General features: G+C 43.3%; 1 protein-coding gene across 11 annotated transcripts in view; it reads left to right on the top strand.

Moving 5' to 3' along the window:
• The window catches only part of RBFOX2 (RNA binding fox-1 homolog 2), a 142965-nt gene that overhangs the window by 23195 nt on the left and 99998 nt on the right, over positions 1-19772 (top strand). The window lies entirely within an intron of this gene.

A 19772-nucleotide genomic window follows, 5' to 3' on the forward strand; every position in this document is an offset into this window, starting at 1 on the left:
GCAGTTGGTGTCAGAAAGTTATATAGATTTGTAAATGACTTCTGTTTAGAAATTTTCAGTCTTTCAGTACTTATCAGCTGCTGTATGTCCTGCAGGAAGTGACGTATTAGTTCTAATCTGACATAGTGTTCTCTGTTGCCACCTCTGTCCATGTCAGGAACTGTCCAGAACAGGGCAAATCCCCATAGAAAACCTCTCCTGCTCTGAACAGTTCCTGACATGGACAGAGGTGGCAGCAGAGAGCACCGTGTCAGACTGGAAAGAATTCACCACTTCCTGCAGGACATACAGCAGCTGAAAAGTATTGGGAGATCTGAAGTTTTTAAATAGAAGTAATTTACAAATCTGTATAACTTTCTGGCACCAGTTGATTTGAATTTGTTCTTGGAGCGCCCCTTTAAGTACTTATAGAAAAGTTAATACATGTATATGGGTCAGTATATGGCCTAATAATGGTTTGACTACAGATAACTGGCAATATCCGAAAGGGCAAGCAGCAGTGCCCTCTAGAGTGTCTCAATATATGTGTGTAAGGTGTATTTCTGTTCAGTGTAAGTGTATACTGTATATGTGTGTATATGTACTGATATCAAACATGGTGTAAAGTGAAACTGGCTCAGTTGCCCCTAGCAACCAATCAGATTCCACCTTTCATTTTCCAAATAGTCTGTGAGGAATGAAAGGTGGAATCTGATTGGTTGCTAGGAGCAACAGAGCCGGTTTCACTTTACACCATGTTTGATAAATCTGCCCCTATGTGTGTAGTGACCAAATGTATATGCCACATATGTGTGCAGGATAGAGGCACAATGTGGGTATTAATGTCACTCAAAATATAGAGGCTTCCATTTTGGGTGTACAAAGGATGTTGCATTTATCACTGCCAGACAGCTCCCCCTTCAGGGGATATGATGACATCACACAGGCCCATACTTCTGTATCCAAACCCAATGTGGGTACCTATCTGCATAAGTGACTGCATAGACAAGTCACTGAAAAAAATTGCATATTTATTATGGAAGTTCCCTAAAGTTCATGGACTGTCCTTAAAGGGGTACTCCAGCGTGGGGGCTATTTTTTGATCTGGCCGGGGAGGAGGTGGCAGAGAGAAAAGACGATCACTCACCTCCCCGGTTCCAGCGGCGGGTCCCGTATCGCAGCGCTCCGGTCCCCGGCCGCTTTTTGGTGTCTGACGCAGGCCCGAGACGTGACGTCTCAAGCCTGCTCAGCCTGTCAGTAACAGAGGAGGGATCTGTTTCAAGTCCGCTCAGATCCCGCCTCTGTCACTGACTGGCTAAGCGGGCTTGAGAAGTCACGTCTCAGGCCCGCGTCAGACACCAGGAAGCGGCCAGGAACCGGAGCGCCGTTATACGGGACCCGCCGCTGGAACCGGGGAGGTGAGTGGACGTCTTTTCTCTCAGCCACCTCCTCCCCGGCCAGATCAAAAAAAAGCCCCCACACTGGAGTACCCCTTTAAATTCAAAGTTAGTGGTCAATCCTTTCATAAGACCGTGAGATTCAGGTCACAGAACAGGTTTTGGCTAAAATAAAATAACATATTACCCACTGCACATAAAAGGGGTGTTGTTAAATGTTTAAAAGGATTGTTTTCTTATATAATCTTACAGGGACCCCCCCCCCCCCCCCATTTACATTTAAGTGATTAAAGTGCAATGAGCAGCCATCAATTCCTCTGGCAGAGACTTATGCTACGTTTACACGGAGCGATAATTCGTCCAATCGATCGTTTAACGATTTTGAGGCAATGATTTTGATTTTATAACGATCAGCGTTTAGACGGAAAGATAAATCGTTTGAAAAAAATCATCATTGTGATTGTTTTAAGATAGGGATGGTCCGAACCTGCCGAGGTTCGGGTTCGTATGAACCCAAACGCTCGGCATCAGATTCCCGCTGTCTGCCCGCTCCGTGCAGCGGGTGGATACAGCGGGAGGAACGCCTGGAAAACTGGGATACAGCCTATGGCTATGGCTGTATCCCAGTTTTCCAGGCGGTCCTCCCGCTGGATCCGCCCGCTGCACCGGAATCTATTTTAAGATCATTTAAGCCCTTCTCCCACATAGGGTGAATCAGTAAAAGACTGTTTACAAAAAGCGAATTTTCAATGAACGACCAACGGTGATTTGTGAACATGTTCAAAAATCAAAATGAACGATTTCTCGTTCGCCGCTTGATTGCTCTCTGTGTTTACACGGAACGATTATTGTGAAAATGCAATCGTTATCGCGAAAATACGAATGATCATCGTTCCGTGTAAACGCAGCATTATAATATGTACTTATAGTGCACGGGGCACTAAGGATAAAGAGAAGATTCTAACCTTGATCCTCTGTGCCGTTTTTGTGTACATTGTAGTTTAATCCATATGCTAATTAGGTGGTTAGGTGCCCTGGGGGCGGGACTACCACCTTCAGTGCACTGATTTGGCCCACCCCTTCTAATGAAAATTAACCCGACATACTGCACTGATGAGCGCCGGAGTGACGTCATTGCAGAGGGCTGCACCAATATTCACTAGAAGGGTCGAGCCGTCCAGGACAGATTGGTGCAGGGCTGAAGGGGTGGTAGTGGATTAAACTACAAATTAAAAAACTGTGCCGAGGATGAAGGTAAGAAACTTCCCTTCATGCAGCAGCTAAGATGTTTTCCTTTAAACCCAATCATGCTCAGATGAGCCGAGTGTGAATGTATCTGGTGGAGAACAATAAGTGTTCCCATTGACTCTATTACTATGAACAATGCATTGAAAAAAATACAACCTGTACGAGAATAATCTTAGGGCCAGTATCTAAAAACAATAAGGAAAAAAAAAAAGGATTTTTTTATATTTATGTTTTAAAATATTTTCTACAGTTTTTATACAAATTCACAACCAAATTTATATGTCTGAAGCCCGCAGGAAATCCTGCGTGTCTGAACATCTGGACTTGTCCTTAATCTCCATTCATTTTGACACAATCTCGTGAGTTTCACGCTGCAAATTCATCCTTTCTTTCTTTAATCGGAACCGACACGTAACAAATCTCTTATACGCGTCTCTGCTGAATTTTTTTTTATTTTCAAGTGATGCCGGATTTTCATTAACCCACCTGGTTTGGTGCACTTTTTGAAGGGGTTATCCAGGATTGGAAAAAGCACAGGTTCTGTAATGCAAAAAACAGCGCCACCCCTGTCCTCAGGTTGTGTGTGGTATTACAATTCAGTTCCATTCACTTTAATGGAACTGAGCTGAAAAACCAATGCATTTCTAAGCCTGGAAAACCCCTTTAAGGTGACCATGCAAAATCTGGTCATTCAGTTGTGATGCAGTGAAGGTTGCATGTGCAGTAGAAAGTATAACTTAGATGCATTCCTTGGCGATGGTAGACAAAACATTGTGGTTTCATGTGCTATACTAATGCAACGTCGCTCGCCACATATAAAAGCACCTGTTAGGGAAGAAGGGATGGCCAGGATGCTGTGGGGGGTTTCGCGTCTACTTGGAGCCAAAATGTTCTAGAAAGTGTTAGATTTCATAAAGGCAGTGCTTGTCTAATAGGAAGTGGTGGTATACTTAAGCCTCCCAACATCTGGATAGTATAGGCTTGATTTGTCTGTGTTCAGAGCGGAGAAGAAGTGGTGTCTGATCCAGAGATCTGCGTTTATTTTCTATTCAGCTAATTCCAAAGATTTTTTTTTTTAAACATTCCTTTTCAGGGTAGAGTTAGAGCCCTATTCCACTGGACGATTATCGTTCAGATTATCGTTAAATCCTTTGAATCTAAACGATAATCATTCGGTTGAAATGCAGTTAACGATTAACGACCGAACGAGACATCGTTGATCGCTTTATAAGGCCTTGGACCTATTTGCTCGTTCGCAAAACATTCGCAAATCGTTCGCATTGAATAAGACATCGTTCGGTCGTTCGCAATAGATACGAACGCAATAGCGAATAAATAGCGAATAAAAAACGATCGCAATTACGATCATAAGTAACGATTATCGTTCCATGGAAATGAGTGAACGTTTTCAGGTCTTTCGCAATAGCGGTCATTTGAGATCGTTAATCGTTAACGATTATGCAAACGATAATCGTCCGGTGGAATAGGGCCCTAATGCCCCTATTCCACGAGTCGTTTGGAGGAGCAAACGAGCGCTATTAGCGCTCGTTTGCTCCTCGTTCCCCGCTCGCTGCCGCCGCTATTCAACGCGGCTGCAGCGAGCGGGTGAGTGCGGGAGGGGGCGGCGGGGAGCTGCGGGGGGGCTGCGCTGGGGATCGCTGATCGTCCGGGCAGCCCATAGGATATAGCAGCGTCTGCTGCCAATGCTCCTATTCAACGGAGCGGCGGCAGCAGATCGCTGCTATATCAGTCGCTTGTTTTTCAACATGTTGAAAAACAAGCGACTGCAACGATCAGCCGACATGAACGATGTCGGCTGATCGTTGCACTCTATTCCACGGGACGAATATCGTTCGTAGCGGCCGATATCGGCTGAATACAAACGCTATTGCTCCTTTAAACGACCCGTGGAATAGGGGCTTAAGGGTCCTATTAGACAAAGCGATTAAAAACAAAACCTGAAATCGTTCACCATATTACACAGAACGATAGTTACGATAGTAACGATGTGGAACTACACTGAACGATTAGTGAACGAATGCGGAATTACAACAAACGATTAACGATGATTTTGGTGCCGAGGACCAAATTACCTGCGAGGTCCTAAAAAATTAGGGCCAAAAATTCTATATGATCATTGGCGTTGAGGTGACTAAAGGTCCTTTTACCTGGCCCCATGTTGGGCAGTGCAAAGGTGCAAGTGAGCGCGATCAGTGAGATTATCGATCGATTGCGCCCTTGCACTGCCCAATATCAGGCCAGGTAAAAGGACCCTTAGTCACCTCAACTCCAATGACAATATAGAATTTTTGGACCCAATAATATTTTAGGCGCCTTGCAGGTAATTTGGTCCTCTGTACCCCCCCATGTGCGGCTTAGTTTGGTAACCTGTTGCCCTTGGTTACAGCCCATTAAGCATCCACTTTCCAGGGTCACTTATACTCAATCCCAGTCACATGATCTGTCTGATAAGTACTGGCACTTGGTTTTCACTTTACATGCATCAAAGGGAAATTGTGGGAAAGTGTCTGCACTGTTGCTGCACTGGCCCGCCCCCTCTAATGATTATCACTGGGGGGATCTGGGGGCCCAGATTGGTGTTCGGAGGTTTGGTAGCCATGCCCCCGGTGCTTCTAATGGCATACTGGGCACAACTAACAGCACAGGAATGGCAGTGAGGATAAAGGTAAGAGACATACTGTTAATACAGCCCTGCATAGGCCTCCAGATAACGCGGATCCTTGTGATCGGTGCTCGTTTAAAGGGGCTGCTTGATTGTTTGCATGCCAATGTAAACTCATCATTATCGCTTGCGCATCCCCTGCACGTACGCAATGGAAGTGAGAACATCAACAGCTTCCGTACAATGTGCAATGACAACATTCAAATAAATGCACATTCATATAGCACGGGCGTGAAGAAAAAATATCCAGTGATCAATTTAAAGGAGCCGTCTGTTATAGCATAGCAAACTGTGGTGTATCAAAATGGAGAAGAGTAAAAAAAAAATAGGAAACGTAAAATAAAGAAATAAAACAACACAAGTAATTAACAGTGACTGAAAAAAAAATATTAAAAGAAATTTTATTGTACAGACTGACTGACATTGACAGATTGACACTGACTAACACTGACACACTCAGACACTAACACACAGCTCAGTCTTCTCCCTCTTCCTCTCTGTTTGGCTGCTTAACACTGTGAGGTTGAGGACCTACGGGTCATGTGATCAGGTCCTTCGCCCTTTTTTCTCTCTGTGCAGGTCCTGCTCCGTCTCCTGTGTCTTCTGATGATCAGCCCCTCACCTTGCACTTCAGTGAGAAGGCTGAACATTAGAGCATGGGGCCCCTCGCCCTCTCTAGGCCCCAAGAGGCGCTGTGGGCCCTGGCACTTGCCCGGGTAAGCCCTGTGCTGACACCAGTCCTGCCTACATTGATAATAAACAATGTTATTACTCCTAGAACTTAGTAATGCAGAAAGAGGGAGAAAAAAAGTTCCACAAGGCCCAAAATAGCTGTGTGCTGAGGTTAAGAGCGGAGTCCACTTGAGCTGAATTGGCTCCACATGGTACATACAAGATAACCTACAATGGTTTGGCCTCGAAGTTTGTAATTACTCCAAAAAAAAAGATAAACAAAAGTCCCGGCCACTGGTCGAAAACTCCCTCATCCCCCACAGAGTGAATCAGTACTTAATTTTATTATCTGCTTATCCATTACTATTCATCACCAGATAAGGCACAGTTCACACCACATTATTTGGCTGCATCACAAGTATTTAAGTAGCAAACAATGCAAAATGGCTTCCCCTGAGGAGAAGTGAACTCTCTCTAATGCTGCCCTGTAAGCCAATGTACACAGTCCTTGTATTGTACACATTGTCTGGCCGTCTATGGCCCCAAACGTACACCAATCAGCGACATTAATTACATGGCAAGGCCGCACAAATGATCACTGCATTGTTCGTGTGGCCATTTAAATATATTGCTTGCAGCAGCAAATCCCCTGTTTACACAAGGCTATAAATTTTTATTGCCATGCAAAAGATACATTCAGCCGACGAGCAGGCATTTTTCTACTTCTCGGCTGATCGCTGTCGCTGTTATCAGCTGAATGAGAGTGTGTAGGAGCGCTGGTTGCCGATAATCAGCCTGTGTATAAGGCCCTTAGGCTACATTCACACATGGCATTTAATGCACGTTTAGTTAGCGTTAATTAGCAGTATTTTGTAACAAATTGCACAATTTGCAATAAAATATTGGTATTTTTGCTGCAATTCCATCAAAATCGCAGCAAAATTTTTGCTATTTTATTGCAAAATTGTGAATTTGTGGCAAAATAATTAACGCTAATTAAACATGTAATAAATGCGATGTGTGAACACAGCCTTTGACTTAATGAGATGTCTTTGTTGTAACTCTTGGAAGGTTGATTCCCCTTGTGGGTGTAGGCAATATTTGTTCCTAATTACTTTTTTATCTGTTTACGAGGGGGTTCTGCCCTCAGTGCACCGATCTGCCCGCCTGGCCCGCCCCTCCTCATGAATATAGATACAGTCACTCTGACACTCATCACTGAAGAGCACCCGATGGATATTCTTAGTGTCGGACTGGGGTATCTGGGACCCACCAGAGGAAATGATCCTGAGGTCCCAAAATGAAGAACCAGTGAAAAAAGACGTCAGTCAGTGTTAGCGCAGGTTCTAGAGCTGGTGGCCCACCGGTCCTCTGGTGGGCCAGTCCAATACTGGATATTCACAAGCAGGGGTGGGGTGGATCAGTGCACTGTGCGTGGTAGCCCCACCCACAGTGCACCAAACTGCCTAATTTACATATTGCTTAATGCGAAGGCAGAGGGCCTTATTAAGCAGCTCAACATTAGCTTAAGCAAGTGTTGATCTTCTAGATCGGTGCTCTATTACTAAGCCTATTATGCGGTTCGATAATCGTGCAGCAAGAGCTTTCTAGGCATCGTTAGTGATGTCCATGAAATCTTTGCTGTGTATATAGCCCGGTGTCCTCCTGGCTTTTCCCCAAATCACTGCAGCCGTTGCTGTGTAGTGTCAGGCTGCTCAGCCAATCACAGGCCGAGACAGGATAGCGCAGAGGCCAGTGATTGGCTGAGTGACCTTTCACTTCAGAGACTGCTTCAGTGATGGCAGCTGTGAGCGGAGTACAGGCAGGAGGACACTGGTGGAGCCTGGAGAGGTAAGTATAACTTTATTGTTCTTTATATACTTTCATCAGCCGCTGACCACACATCTCCTATTACACGCAGGGATACGTGATCGGTGGTCGATGATTTTTAAACTTGCTGAAAGACAGCGATCAGCTATAGATTGTCTTTACTACACAGGCCGATACCTGCCCAATTCTGCCTAATTGGGCAGATAATCTCCCCGTATAACAGACCTCTTAGTGAAAACGGTGAGAAAATAACCTTCATTCTTTTCGTCCTCGGCCCTTAATAACATAACAGCAGGTTACAACCTTCTAACCCGCTCATAGTTTCCCCTTAAAAGATAGTGATTCTAGGGCTGGGTTCACACTACGTATATTTCAGTCAGTATTGCAACCAAAACCAGGAGTGGATTAAAAACACAGAAAGGATCTGTTCACACAATGGTGAAATTGAGTGGATGGCCGCCATTTAATGGCAAATATTTGCTGTTATTTTAGAACAACGGCTGTTATATTGAAATAATGGCCGTTATTTACTGTTATATGGCGGCCATCCACTCAATTTCAACATTGTGTGAACAGAGCCTTTCTGTGTTTTTAATCCACTCCTGGTTTTGGTTGCAATATATGGACCACAATACTGACTGAAATATACGTAGTGTGAACCCAGCCTAAATCTGTAATTTTTTCATCTTTCTACTCACTAGCCTCCCCAGCTCTAAGCCTCCAAACACAGAAGACTTATTAGTCATCTCCACTATGTATCATGGAGCTTAGTAGTTTTCAGCATGCAGCACAGAGATGCTGCTTACAGCTGGGAAATACCAGCCAGTAGAAATGACAGATTTTGTATCAGCATCTTTTTAACCTATTTTCTGATTCCTTCAGTGTGTGGGGATTGAGCCCCTTTAATCAGTGCGGTAGGGAGCTGATCATGTGACATAAAACATATATTTAAAAAAAAAATTCTAGTAAAATCTTTTAATAAGCATGTGTCTGTGTCTAGATCAGCGGTGCACAACCTGCGGCCCTCCAGCTAAACTACAATTCCCATCATATCTAGGCAGCCACAGCTTTGGCTATTCAGACGTGAGGAGATTTGTAATTTTGCATTTGGTAACCATTGTCCTAGATGTGCCCCTGTTATCTAGTGCTAATAGGAATATTCCCACCTCTGACTCCATGTACAACAGGATCCATTTGCCAATAAAACTAGAAGAAACCAAAGCAGTCTCCTCTCTCCAGCGCTGGTGGATCTACTAAGAAAACAATAATAATAAAAAAAACACCAGGGGGCGCTATAACAAATAACCGCAATATCTACACACAAGCATTTGTTCTAAATGAATCCAGTTGTAAAATTAGGCTTTGAATGATGTAACAAAGAAAAGTAATACTGCATTTTGTTCTGTTATTTGGGAGGGGGTATCTACAGTCTAGCTACACAAGGCATCTGCAGTCCAGCTTGAATTATTATAACATATATTATATATATATATATATATATATATATGTATAATTTTTAGAGGGCTGTGTATATATATATATATATATATATATATATATATATATATGATAAGGGGTTAACGTACAGGTCATAACATAGAATCTAGCACAATTGAGATGAATGAAGGAAATGACAGACTGATACAGAGGGGCAGAGGTCTCTGCCTGCCAGGGTTTACAATCTACATATATATAGATTGGAGATGTCAAGGGGTTAAAGGCAGGAAAAGAAGAAAGCACTAAATATCCTCCAGTAACATGAAGGATGAAAAAGGACATAGGTCCAAGTATAATCCTACAGATCTGATGTAGTGGAAGGAAAAATCCCTATAAGGCAGATGCCAAATTGCTTAATGCTAGGTGGGAAAATTCCTGAATAAATCCCTGGATCCCATCTCCAGCAATTTAATTTAATCTAATATAGAATATGACATGATATCGTTCAGGAAGGACTCGCAGGCGCCTCTTGAACTCTTTATACAAATTAACCGTTACAGCGTTCATAGTTCCATAGTCTCTCCACTCTTGGGGCGTGTTCAGACGTGGCAGATTTGCTGCGGATTTACAGGGAGGATTTCTATAGAATACACGCTTATAGAGTTTTTAAAACACCATTGACAAATAGCGGATGCATTCGGATTTATAAAATCCGTAGCTTGGTCTTTTTTATTGTGTGAAATGCCATGGATTCACCCCCAGCAAAATCTGCATCTCACATGTGGATTTTGCCATCAAATCCCTGCGGATTCTCTGCTGATCTCAGCGGAAAAAAAAAAAAATTCTGCATGTGTAGCTATTCCCTAATAGTGAAGAGACCCTGTCTATGATGATTAAAGAAGCTGCTAGAAATAGTGTCATGGTTACAGGGCTGGGTATGAAGAGAGTGTTACGCTGTTCGCTGTAGTGTCCATTGCTATATCTGTACATAGTACTGCAATCCACCCGTATACAGCTAGTAACAGCATTCATAGCTCACGCTGCCCTGGGCCCTATTACTACCACTAACTATTCTGATGATTTCTGAGCAATTACAATGATATAATTTGAGATCAGTGACAAAAGATCAGTGATGCATAGTGCTGAGCGGACTCGCCTAACTGTTCGTGTTTGGCAACGTTCTCTAAAACCAGAACACTCGGCATTCGACTCCTGGCAAATAAAGTAGAAGGTAGGCACGCAATCGGGGTATGTATATATCTGTGCTATCAGTTTCCGTATCTCACAAGCAGCAGTGTATACTTACCATCAGTGCTGTGGTGTGATCCAGCATCCCACTCTCCGGCTTTCCGGCAGCCTGAAAATACAGCTGTGGACAAAGAGCATGACGGGCGAGCTGGAAAGCGGGATGCCGGATCACACAGCAGCGCACTAGGTAAGTATGCACTGCTTGTGTGATCCGGAAACTGACAGCACAGATATTTCCATATCCTATATGTACAGTATATCCTATATGCATGGCTGATTCTGGGTTCTCTGCCACTTGAGGCAAACCTCAGGTGCCCGGAATGCTCATTCTGCCTCATGGCAGAAGCAGCCCTGCCTATATGCATATTCTTGCTGTCAGTTTCCCTTTGCTATTGGCCGCACACCTCCCATTTACACAGGAATAGGGGCGGCCAATAGTGATTAATTTTGCCACAGTCCAAAAGATGCGATCAGCGGAGGATCGGGCGTGTACCTGTTCCTCAGCTGATCGCCGTCACTTTTACACAGCTGATTATCAGTAGGGATGAGCAAACCGACTGAGGTTCGGGTTCATATGAACCAGAACTATCGGCTTCTGATTCCCGCTGTCTGCCCGCTCCGTGGAGAGGGTGGATACAGCGGGAGGACCGCCTAGAAAACTGGGATACAGCCTATGGCTATGGCTTTATCCCAGTTTTCCAGGCGGTCCTTGAGGTTGTATTTACCCTCTCCAGGGAGCGGGCAGACAGCGGGAATCAGAAGCCGATAGTTCAGGTTCAGCTGGTTCGTTCATCCCTAATTATCGGCTGAAGGAGCTTTTCTAGCAACCATCTTGGCCAGTTGCCTGCCCGTGTAAAAGGCCCTTAAAGTGTACAAGTTGTTATAAAATTAAAATAAAATATTTTGACATGTCGAAAGTTTTGATCGGTCCAGGTCTGAGTGTTTAGACCAGTACCGATCCGGAGATAGAGCCGGTAGAAGATGTGCTGCAGCTGCGGTCCTCTGCATGCTCTATCTCCTGATCAGTACAGGACTGAACACTCAAACCCAGGCCGATCAAAACTGTCAAACATGTCAAAAGTTTCTTTTATAACGACATAGGCACACTTTAAGTTCAGCAATGCTAGATTGGAAGCTGCGTGTCTTTATCCAGCTGCCTATCTCCTCTGCTTTCTCTGTGAATATCTTGGCACTTGTTCCGCATTTCATGGCATTAGCAGTGCCCAGCCGCCTTTCTTTTGGTTGTTGGTTCCTGCAGACTCGCGGTCTTTCTACCCTCGAAGCCGCAGCTCCTTCTTCCATCTACATATTACACATATAAGCTCCTATTAACTGTGGAAAGTTTGCCTTAAAAGGCCATTGACTGCAATGTATAGGAAGCAACTGCCTGCTAATGTCTGTCAGCACTTCTTTTTTTGACCAACTACAAAGAATGCATGTTTGCAGATGGGCATTAAACATTTAGCCGCCACACTGTTACATATAGCACCACTCAGCAGCCCGGGACCTCTGCTTACAACTTCAAGGGATCCTGGTATACAGAAAAAAACATTCAAGCTGTTACAGACATGGTGAAAGTTGGTGGTTTTCAATGGTCCTTTTCTAATTTGTATGGGGGGGGGCCTTAAGATGGTCATAATAAATGGTTATTATTAGACATATGTGACTTTGTTAAAAGCTGTATCAATAAAAGTTACAAAGTTACAAGGAATTACACAAGATAATGAGTGCTTCCTTCTAATGCTGCGTTTACACGGAGCCATAATTCGCCAAATCGATCGTTTAACGATTTTGAAGCAACGATTTGGGTTTTATAACGATCAGCGTTTAGACGAATAAATCCTTAGAAAAATCGGTTGAAAATTTGTAAGAAAAATCGTTATTGCGATCATTTTTAAGATCGCTTAAGACCATCTTTTACATGGGGTGAATCGGTGAAAGACTGTTTACACAAAGCGATCTGCGGATTTTCAGCGAACGACCAACGGCGATTTAAAAACATGTTGAAAGATCAAAATGAACGATTTCTCGCTCGTCGTTTGATCGTTTGCTTTGTGCACACGGTACAATTATCGCTCAAATGCGATCGTTATTGCGAAAATTCGAACGATAATCGTTTCGTGTAAACGCAGCATAACTCAGAGAGATGTGCGGCTAATAGGACCAGGCACTTTCCCGCTCATCATCTGATTGCCGACACATGTACACAGGCCGAATTTCTAAGAACGCCTATTGACAATAATTAATGGGTCTTTACTCCAACTCAGAACCTAAATTTTTTTCGAAAAAACTATAAGGCTATGTTCACACTACGTAAAAGTACAGCCATTGTTGCCATCGGCAACAACGACCGTACTTTATGCAGTGTGGAACATTGCCTACATTTCTATGGGATCCCGACCGGAGCGTATACACATTGTATATGCTCCGGCCGGGATCCCATGCGGACCCGCAAATAACTGACATGTCAGTTTTCTCCGGCTGCAATTCAATGAACTGCGGCCATAGAAAGACCTGTCAGTTCACACAATGAAGCGAGCGGCTTCGGCCGCTTGCTTCATTGTGTGCTGCGGGAGGTTCTGATGCGGGCGTGTGCTGATGCGCCCGCATCAAAACACTGCTGCCAGAAAGATTATCCAAACACGTTATGCAGAGAATATTGCTTTTTTTTTTTTTAAACACCAAACATGATTCTATATGGACGAAGTGCAAATTACAGCAATCAGTATGCTGAACTACCAACATCAGCTTCTCTATTCATTCCTATGAGGCACATTGAGCCTCTCTGTCCAGTAACCGAAGCACAAGTGAAGGATTCCGCACTATGTCAGAGGTTCCGTCATTGGCAAATGGAGCTAAACCACTCTGTCTAACCGGACAAAATAGCGCAGCATGCAGCAGTTTTTTTACTGACATTACATTACAGGGATCCTTTTTTCTTTTTCTGGATACACATTTTTGTATAAAAAAAAAACCTTTTAGAAGCAGAAAATGTGAACAGTACACAAAAACGCAGCCTTATCCAATAGGTAGAATGGCTTATGCTGGGTTTACACGGAGCGATAATTCGCCAAATCGTACGATTAACGATTTCTAAGTAACGATTTTTCTTTTATAATGATCAGCGTTTAGATGGAACGATATATCGTACCGAAAATTCGTTTTCCGATCGTTTTGCGATCGCTTAAGCCTATCTCACACATAGGTGAAATCAGTGAACGACTGTTTACACGGAACGATCGACGAATTTTTTGCGAACGACGAAGGACGATTTAAGAACATGTTAAAAGATCAAAATGAACGATTTATCGATCGTTCGCTGCGTTTACACGTACAATTATCGTTCAAATTCCATCGTTATCGCGAAAATTCGCCGATAATCTTTCCGTGTAGACGTAGCATTAGGGTCCATTTACACAGAAAGATTATCTGACAGATTATCTGACAAAGATTTGAAGCCAAAGCCAGGAATGGATTTGAAAAGAGGAGAAATCTCAGTCTTTCCTTTATGACCTGATCTCTGTTTATAGTCTGTTTCGGGCTTTGGCTTCAAATCTTTGTCAGATAATCTTTCTGTGTAAATGGACCCTTACCTCTCCTCCATCCCAGCTCCGCCTCAGCAGGCCCAGGTTCTTCTTGTTTCCAGGGGAAGGCGATTAGAGCGGACAAGACATTCTCATGGCTGACAACCACATGGTAAGGTCTGATATAGTGTGTCCTCAATAAACCAGCAAAGCCGTGAAGGTACAAGGTGTGGAGGTCTGGTTACTGGGTCCAGAAAGAGGAGCTTTATATCTAGAGATGAGACTTTAGCGTGGGGTTGTGCTTTATATGGAACTGTGCTATATATATGGCGGTATATGAGCATATTTTTCCAGTATGTCTTTTCATGGCAGATGGGCCATTCAGGGGTCTCAGAAAGTAGTGTAAATAACCTACAAGAACAGCAATGGAGCTTTTATTGAAGCTGTGTGGGGGAGGGGTTGCTTTAAAATTATGAGTCAGTATTGAGTGGGTGACAACCTATGTTGGTGGTCAATTTGCCACCAAAAAGTATAATTGAGTAATTCAGCACCCATCACCCACCCCCCTTCCCCTGTCAGATGTCTAATCCTGTTTCATCCCTAATCTCCCCCTGGGGGATCAAAAGCCGGAGGTGACAGATCTTAGAACCCCCCTGGTGAGAGGAGTGAGAGAAGCCTCCAAGGTGTTTAGAATTCTGGAGGTGAACAATTCACTGACAAGGAATCGGACACCTAGAGAATTTCACCTGAGGAATAAGGACATGATTGGAATTCCTTATTCTCTGCATGTCGGATGTATAGAGAGTGTAATGGTCTCATCTAGTAAATCCACAATGCTGGGGGGGGGGGGGTAATATTTACAGCTCTTCCGGCTATAGCCCATAATCACTTTTACATATACCAATATGTAAATTATATAAAAAAAAATTAATCTCAAGCAACAATGCAGCTTTATCTGGGACAATGAATCTGCATTAGGTCTTCATTGTACATTGACATGCTAGGGATTATAAATCCACAGTGCAGAGTCTAGGCAGATTTTATCCACAGGGTGCGAAAGAGATCTCTGAGTATCGGTAATCTGCTGTGGATTATCCGCACTTATAACAGCTCAGACGTCTGCAGCAGATCCATGTGATAGTAGCCAAAGGGGCCTGAGCTTGGTGGTCTGCAGTTTGGAAATGAGGGGGGTCGTTCAACAACAACAAAAATCAACTGGTGCCAGAGATTTGTAATTTACTTATATTTAAAAAAAAAAAAAAATCTCAAGGCTTCCAGTACGTATCAGCTGCTGCAGGAAGTGATGTATTCTTTCTAGTCTGGAGAGCAGGAGAGGTTTTCTATTGGGATTTGCATCTGCTCTGGACAATTCCTGACATGGACAGAGGTGGCAGCAGAGAGCACTGTGTCAGACTGGAAAGAATACACTTCCTGCAGGACATACAGAAGCTGATAAATACTGGAAGACTTTAGATCTTTAAAGGGGTTGTCCAGCGAAAATCTTTTTCGTTCAAATCAACTGATATCAGAAAGTTTATATAGAATTGTAATTTACTTCCATTAAAAAATCTCAAGTTTTCCCATACTTATCAGCTGTTGTATGTCCTACAGGAAATGTTGTTTTATTTCCAGTCTGACACAGTGCTCCCTGCTGACACCTCTGGCCGAGACCGGAACTTTGTTTCGCTTCTCTATGAATCCTCATAGAAAACCTCTCCTGCTCTGGACAGTTCCTGTCAGCAGAGAGCACTGTGTCAGGCTACGTTCACACAGAGCAAAAGGAGCGGATTACGCAAGGAAATATTTCCGCCTGAAATCAACTGACGCTGAATTCCGAGCAGAATATAAGCAGAATGTAAGCAGAATCCCTGCGTATTCTGCTAGGAAAGTGTTCAGCTCGTAATCAGCTCTTGACAAATTCAGCGCGGAATACTCGAGGAATCCGCGCTGAATCCGCATGCATTCAGCGCTGAAATTCAGCGAGTATTTGGTGAGTAAACTAGACTATACCAGAACATATACTAGAATCCTCCTCCCCCCCTTTTCCCCATTTCCGCGCTGATTCAGCGAGTAATTTCCGCTTGTATTACGCTTGTATTCCGCGCTGAATCCGCGCTGAATCCGCGCTGAAACAGAAAATCAGAGCCCCATTGATTTGTATAGGCTTCCGCTAGCGGAAGAATGAACATGTTCATTCTTCTGGCGGAAAGCGGATTAGTTCAGTGCGGAAATTCCACTGTGTGAACTGCAGAGCAGAATTTCCATTCAACACAATGGAAATTAGCTCTGCACCTATTTTAACGGCTGAAATTTCAGCGCTGATTCAGCGCAGAAATTCAGCTGCTTTTGCTCAGTGGGAACGAGCCCTCAGAGTGGAAATAAAACAACATTTCATGCAGCACATACAGCAGCTAATAAGTATGGGAAGACTTGAGATTTTTTAATAGAAGTAAATTACTAATCTATACAACTTTCTGACACCAGTTGATTTGAAAGAAAAAGATTTTTGCTGGACAACCCCTTTTAATAGAATTAATTACATCTGTCAGCTAGAATTCACATTCCAAACTGCTATCACTGATCAAGCAAGGAGACACATTGTACCTTTCATATGTTGATCTGTGCTTCCCTAATTATATGATTCTCCTAAGATGACAGCCAACTAGGAGCTCAGTCCGATCTGAGTGAAGAGAGAAAGATGTGTCTGCGTATCCACATGCTGTACACTCATCCACAATACACCAGCACACCACTTCACAGTCCCTGATTTGTGTGGGTCCCCAACCTAAATGGAGTGTGTCAGCCATTGTTACTGCAGCGCTCTGTGGGGTGGGGTGACCCAGAGCCGGGGGCTTGTCCTAGCGTCATTGGGGTTGTTGGACCACTGGGTCACTCCCTCTAGGGGTATTGGTGTTGTTGACATCTGAGGCTGCTCCATTTAGGTGAGGGACTCGCACAGCTTGTACACTTTATCGGCACAATCAAAATGAACATCAGGCGTTAGTATTTTGATCAAGCAGTAGATCAGTGTATAGCATGTGGATGTGCGGCCATGTATTTTTTTTTATGACTCTGGCCTGAGACCTGTGTACACTGTCACAGGGGGAGATTTATCAAACATGGTGTAAAGTGAAACTGGCTCAGTTGCCCCTAGCAACCAGTCAGATTCCACCTTTCATTTTCCAAAGAGTCTGTGAGGAATGAAAGTTGGAATCTGATTGGTTGCTAGGGGCAACTGGGCCAGTTTCACTTTACACCATGTTTGATAAATCTCCCCCATTATATGTCCAGCACAGGAACAAAAATTAGAAGCAGGAAGTGTTAATAAAACAGTCAGCCCCTCAATGAGAAACTCACAGGCTCATCGAGGCTCTGACTTCAAAAAGTATTATCAGTCGTGCAACCAAAAGACTTTCTATTTGGCAGCTAAAATCACTGTGTAGCCCCGGCCTAAAGCTCAGCCCCTTTAAATTTAAAAGAGAACTCGAACCACAAAAAAAAATCCAGTGCAGGCAGGGGGTGGGGGAACATAATAGAGAATGTATACTTACCTGTCCCTATGTGTGCCCCCCCCCCCCCCCCTAATTGCATCAGATCACTAGCTCTCTGACCGCTGCTAGACTTCATTTTCTTCAAGATTATTGCTACATCACGACCTAGGGGAAAGTATTCGCTCAGCCAGTCAGTGACTGCAGCGGTGTCCCACGTACTGTGACATTGTAGTAGTTGGAGGAGTTCTGGGAGCACTGACGCGGTGCAGATTACTCATTTTTTATTATATACCCCACGGCACCAGATTTTTTGTTTTGGCCTGAGTTCTCCTTTAGGGTAGCTTCACACGTACCGTATCGCTGCGTTTTTAACGGTGCGTCTTTAACGCTGCGTTTTTTACATGCGCGTTTTGATTTTCACATGATTTTCATGTAAAAATCAAAACTCGTATGTAAAAATCGCACCAAAAACGCAGCGTTAAAGACGCACCGTTAAAAACGCAGCGATACGGTACGTGTGAAGGCACCCTTAGGGTAAATTCACACGGGCGTCTCGCATTAAAAAAAACGCAGCTAATCGCAATACATTTATTATTATTATTAATACGTGTATTGCGGATTAGGTGCGGATTAGCTGCGTTTTTTTTATGTGAGACGCCCGTGTGAATTTACCCTTAGGGTTCAAACACACACACCGTATATGCAGCAAATAAGCAGCAGATCTGCAGCAAATTTGATGCTGTGTTCAGTTATTTAGATCTAATTTACTGCGTATCGCAGCAGTAAATACGCTGCGTATACGGTGTGTGTGTTTGTACACTGAATGCGCCAAAGCTGCAAAACTTTTTTTTTTTTTTGGTCATTTGGGCTAAATTTACCCATCTTTCACTATCTGGATTATCAGGAACCCGTCAAAAACGCATGCTGACATCCGCTGCAGTGTAGTTTTTATCTCCCTATTGACTTTTAATTATTTATTTATTTTTGCTTTTATGGGTTGTTTTTTTTTATTATCGAAAAGAAATCCTAGAACCATATGATTTTTCTTTGCAGAATTTAGTTGTGCCTAACGGAGATAAAAGATGTTTTTTAATGGTGCGTTCACACCTACAGGATCTGCAGCTGATTTTCTGCAGCAGATTTCATTTAAATAACTGAACACAGCATCAAATCTGCTGCAGATCCTGTAGGTGTGAACGCACCATAAAGGTGGATTTAGTTCCATGTTTGTTTGTTTTTTATTCCACAGTAAATTCTACAAACACACACGGCATATACGCTGCGCATTTACTGCTGCGATACGCAGCAAATACGCAGCAGATACGCAGCAGATTAGATCTAAATAACTGAACACAGCATCAAATCTGCTGCGTATCTGCTGTGTGTGTTTGCACCCTAAGGGTACAAACCCACACACCGTATACACAGCAGATACGCAACAAATACGCAGCAGATTTGTTGGTGCAGATTTCATGCTGTGTTCAGTTACTTAGATCTAATCTGCTGCGTATTTGCTGCGTATCGCAGCAGTAAATATGCTGCTTATACGGTGTGTGGGTTTATACCCTAAATCTGTGCTTATCCTGTAACCGTGACTTTCTTTACATTAGGATACATTCACACCATGAGCATCTGCTGCAGGTTTTCTCCTTTTCTACAATGGATTCTAAATACATTGCTTGACTTTTTTTTTTTTGGCTGCAGAAACATTGCTCTGCAGCGGATCAGCATCATGTGCACATACCCTCACAGGTCTGTTTCCGCATGTAAAAAAAAAAAAAAAAATCCTATCATTTGAATGTGGTTTGTATCCACATTCCTAATAGTGTAATCCACTGCAGCCTGTACCTGTGCCATGAATCAGCCCTGTGTGAATTACTCATACTCAGAGGTATTTTCCTGTTTCTTTGTTCTCTTCTTTCTACCTATCTCAGATTTAGGTCTGGATACTTTTTTTTTTTTTTTTTTTTTTTTTTTTTTTTTGCAGTGCTGCTGATTGATGTTAACTATCAAGTGACAGCTGCAGTCCCCAAGACTCCATGCAATCACAGTCTCTGCCTGCAGTCCTGCTCCACACTGTAGCACTGCAAAAAGTCTCAGTTTCTTTTATTCACTTCTTTGTCTCCTTCTCCATGATACTTTGTAAGGTTTTTGCTTTACTTTTTTTTTTCTTCTCTTTCTTTCTCCAGTTTCTTAGCTTAGCTCCATACAGCTGTGTCTGTTTTTGCTCTCTTTTTTTTTTTTTTGCCATGTGTAATGGGAG

The sequence above is a fragment of the Dendropsophus ebraccatus genome, chromosome 4, assembly GCF_027789765.1.
Source record: "Dendropsophus ebraccatus isolate aDenEbr1 chromosome 4, aDenEbr1.pat, whole genome shotgun sequence".
Classification (NCBI taxonomy): Eukaryota; Metazoa; Chordata; class Amphibia; order Anura; family Hylidae; genus Dendropsophus; species Dendropsophus ebraccatus.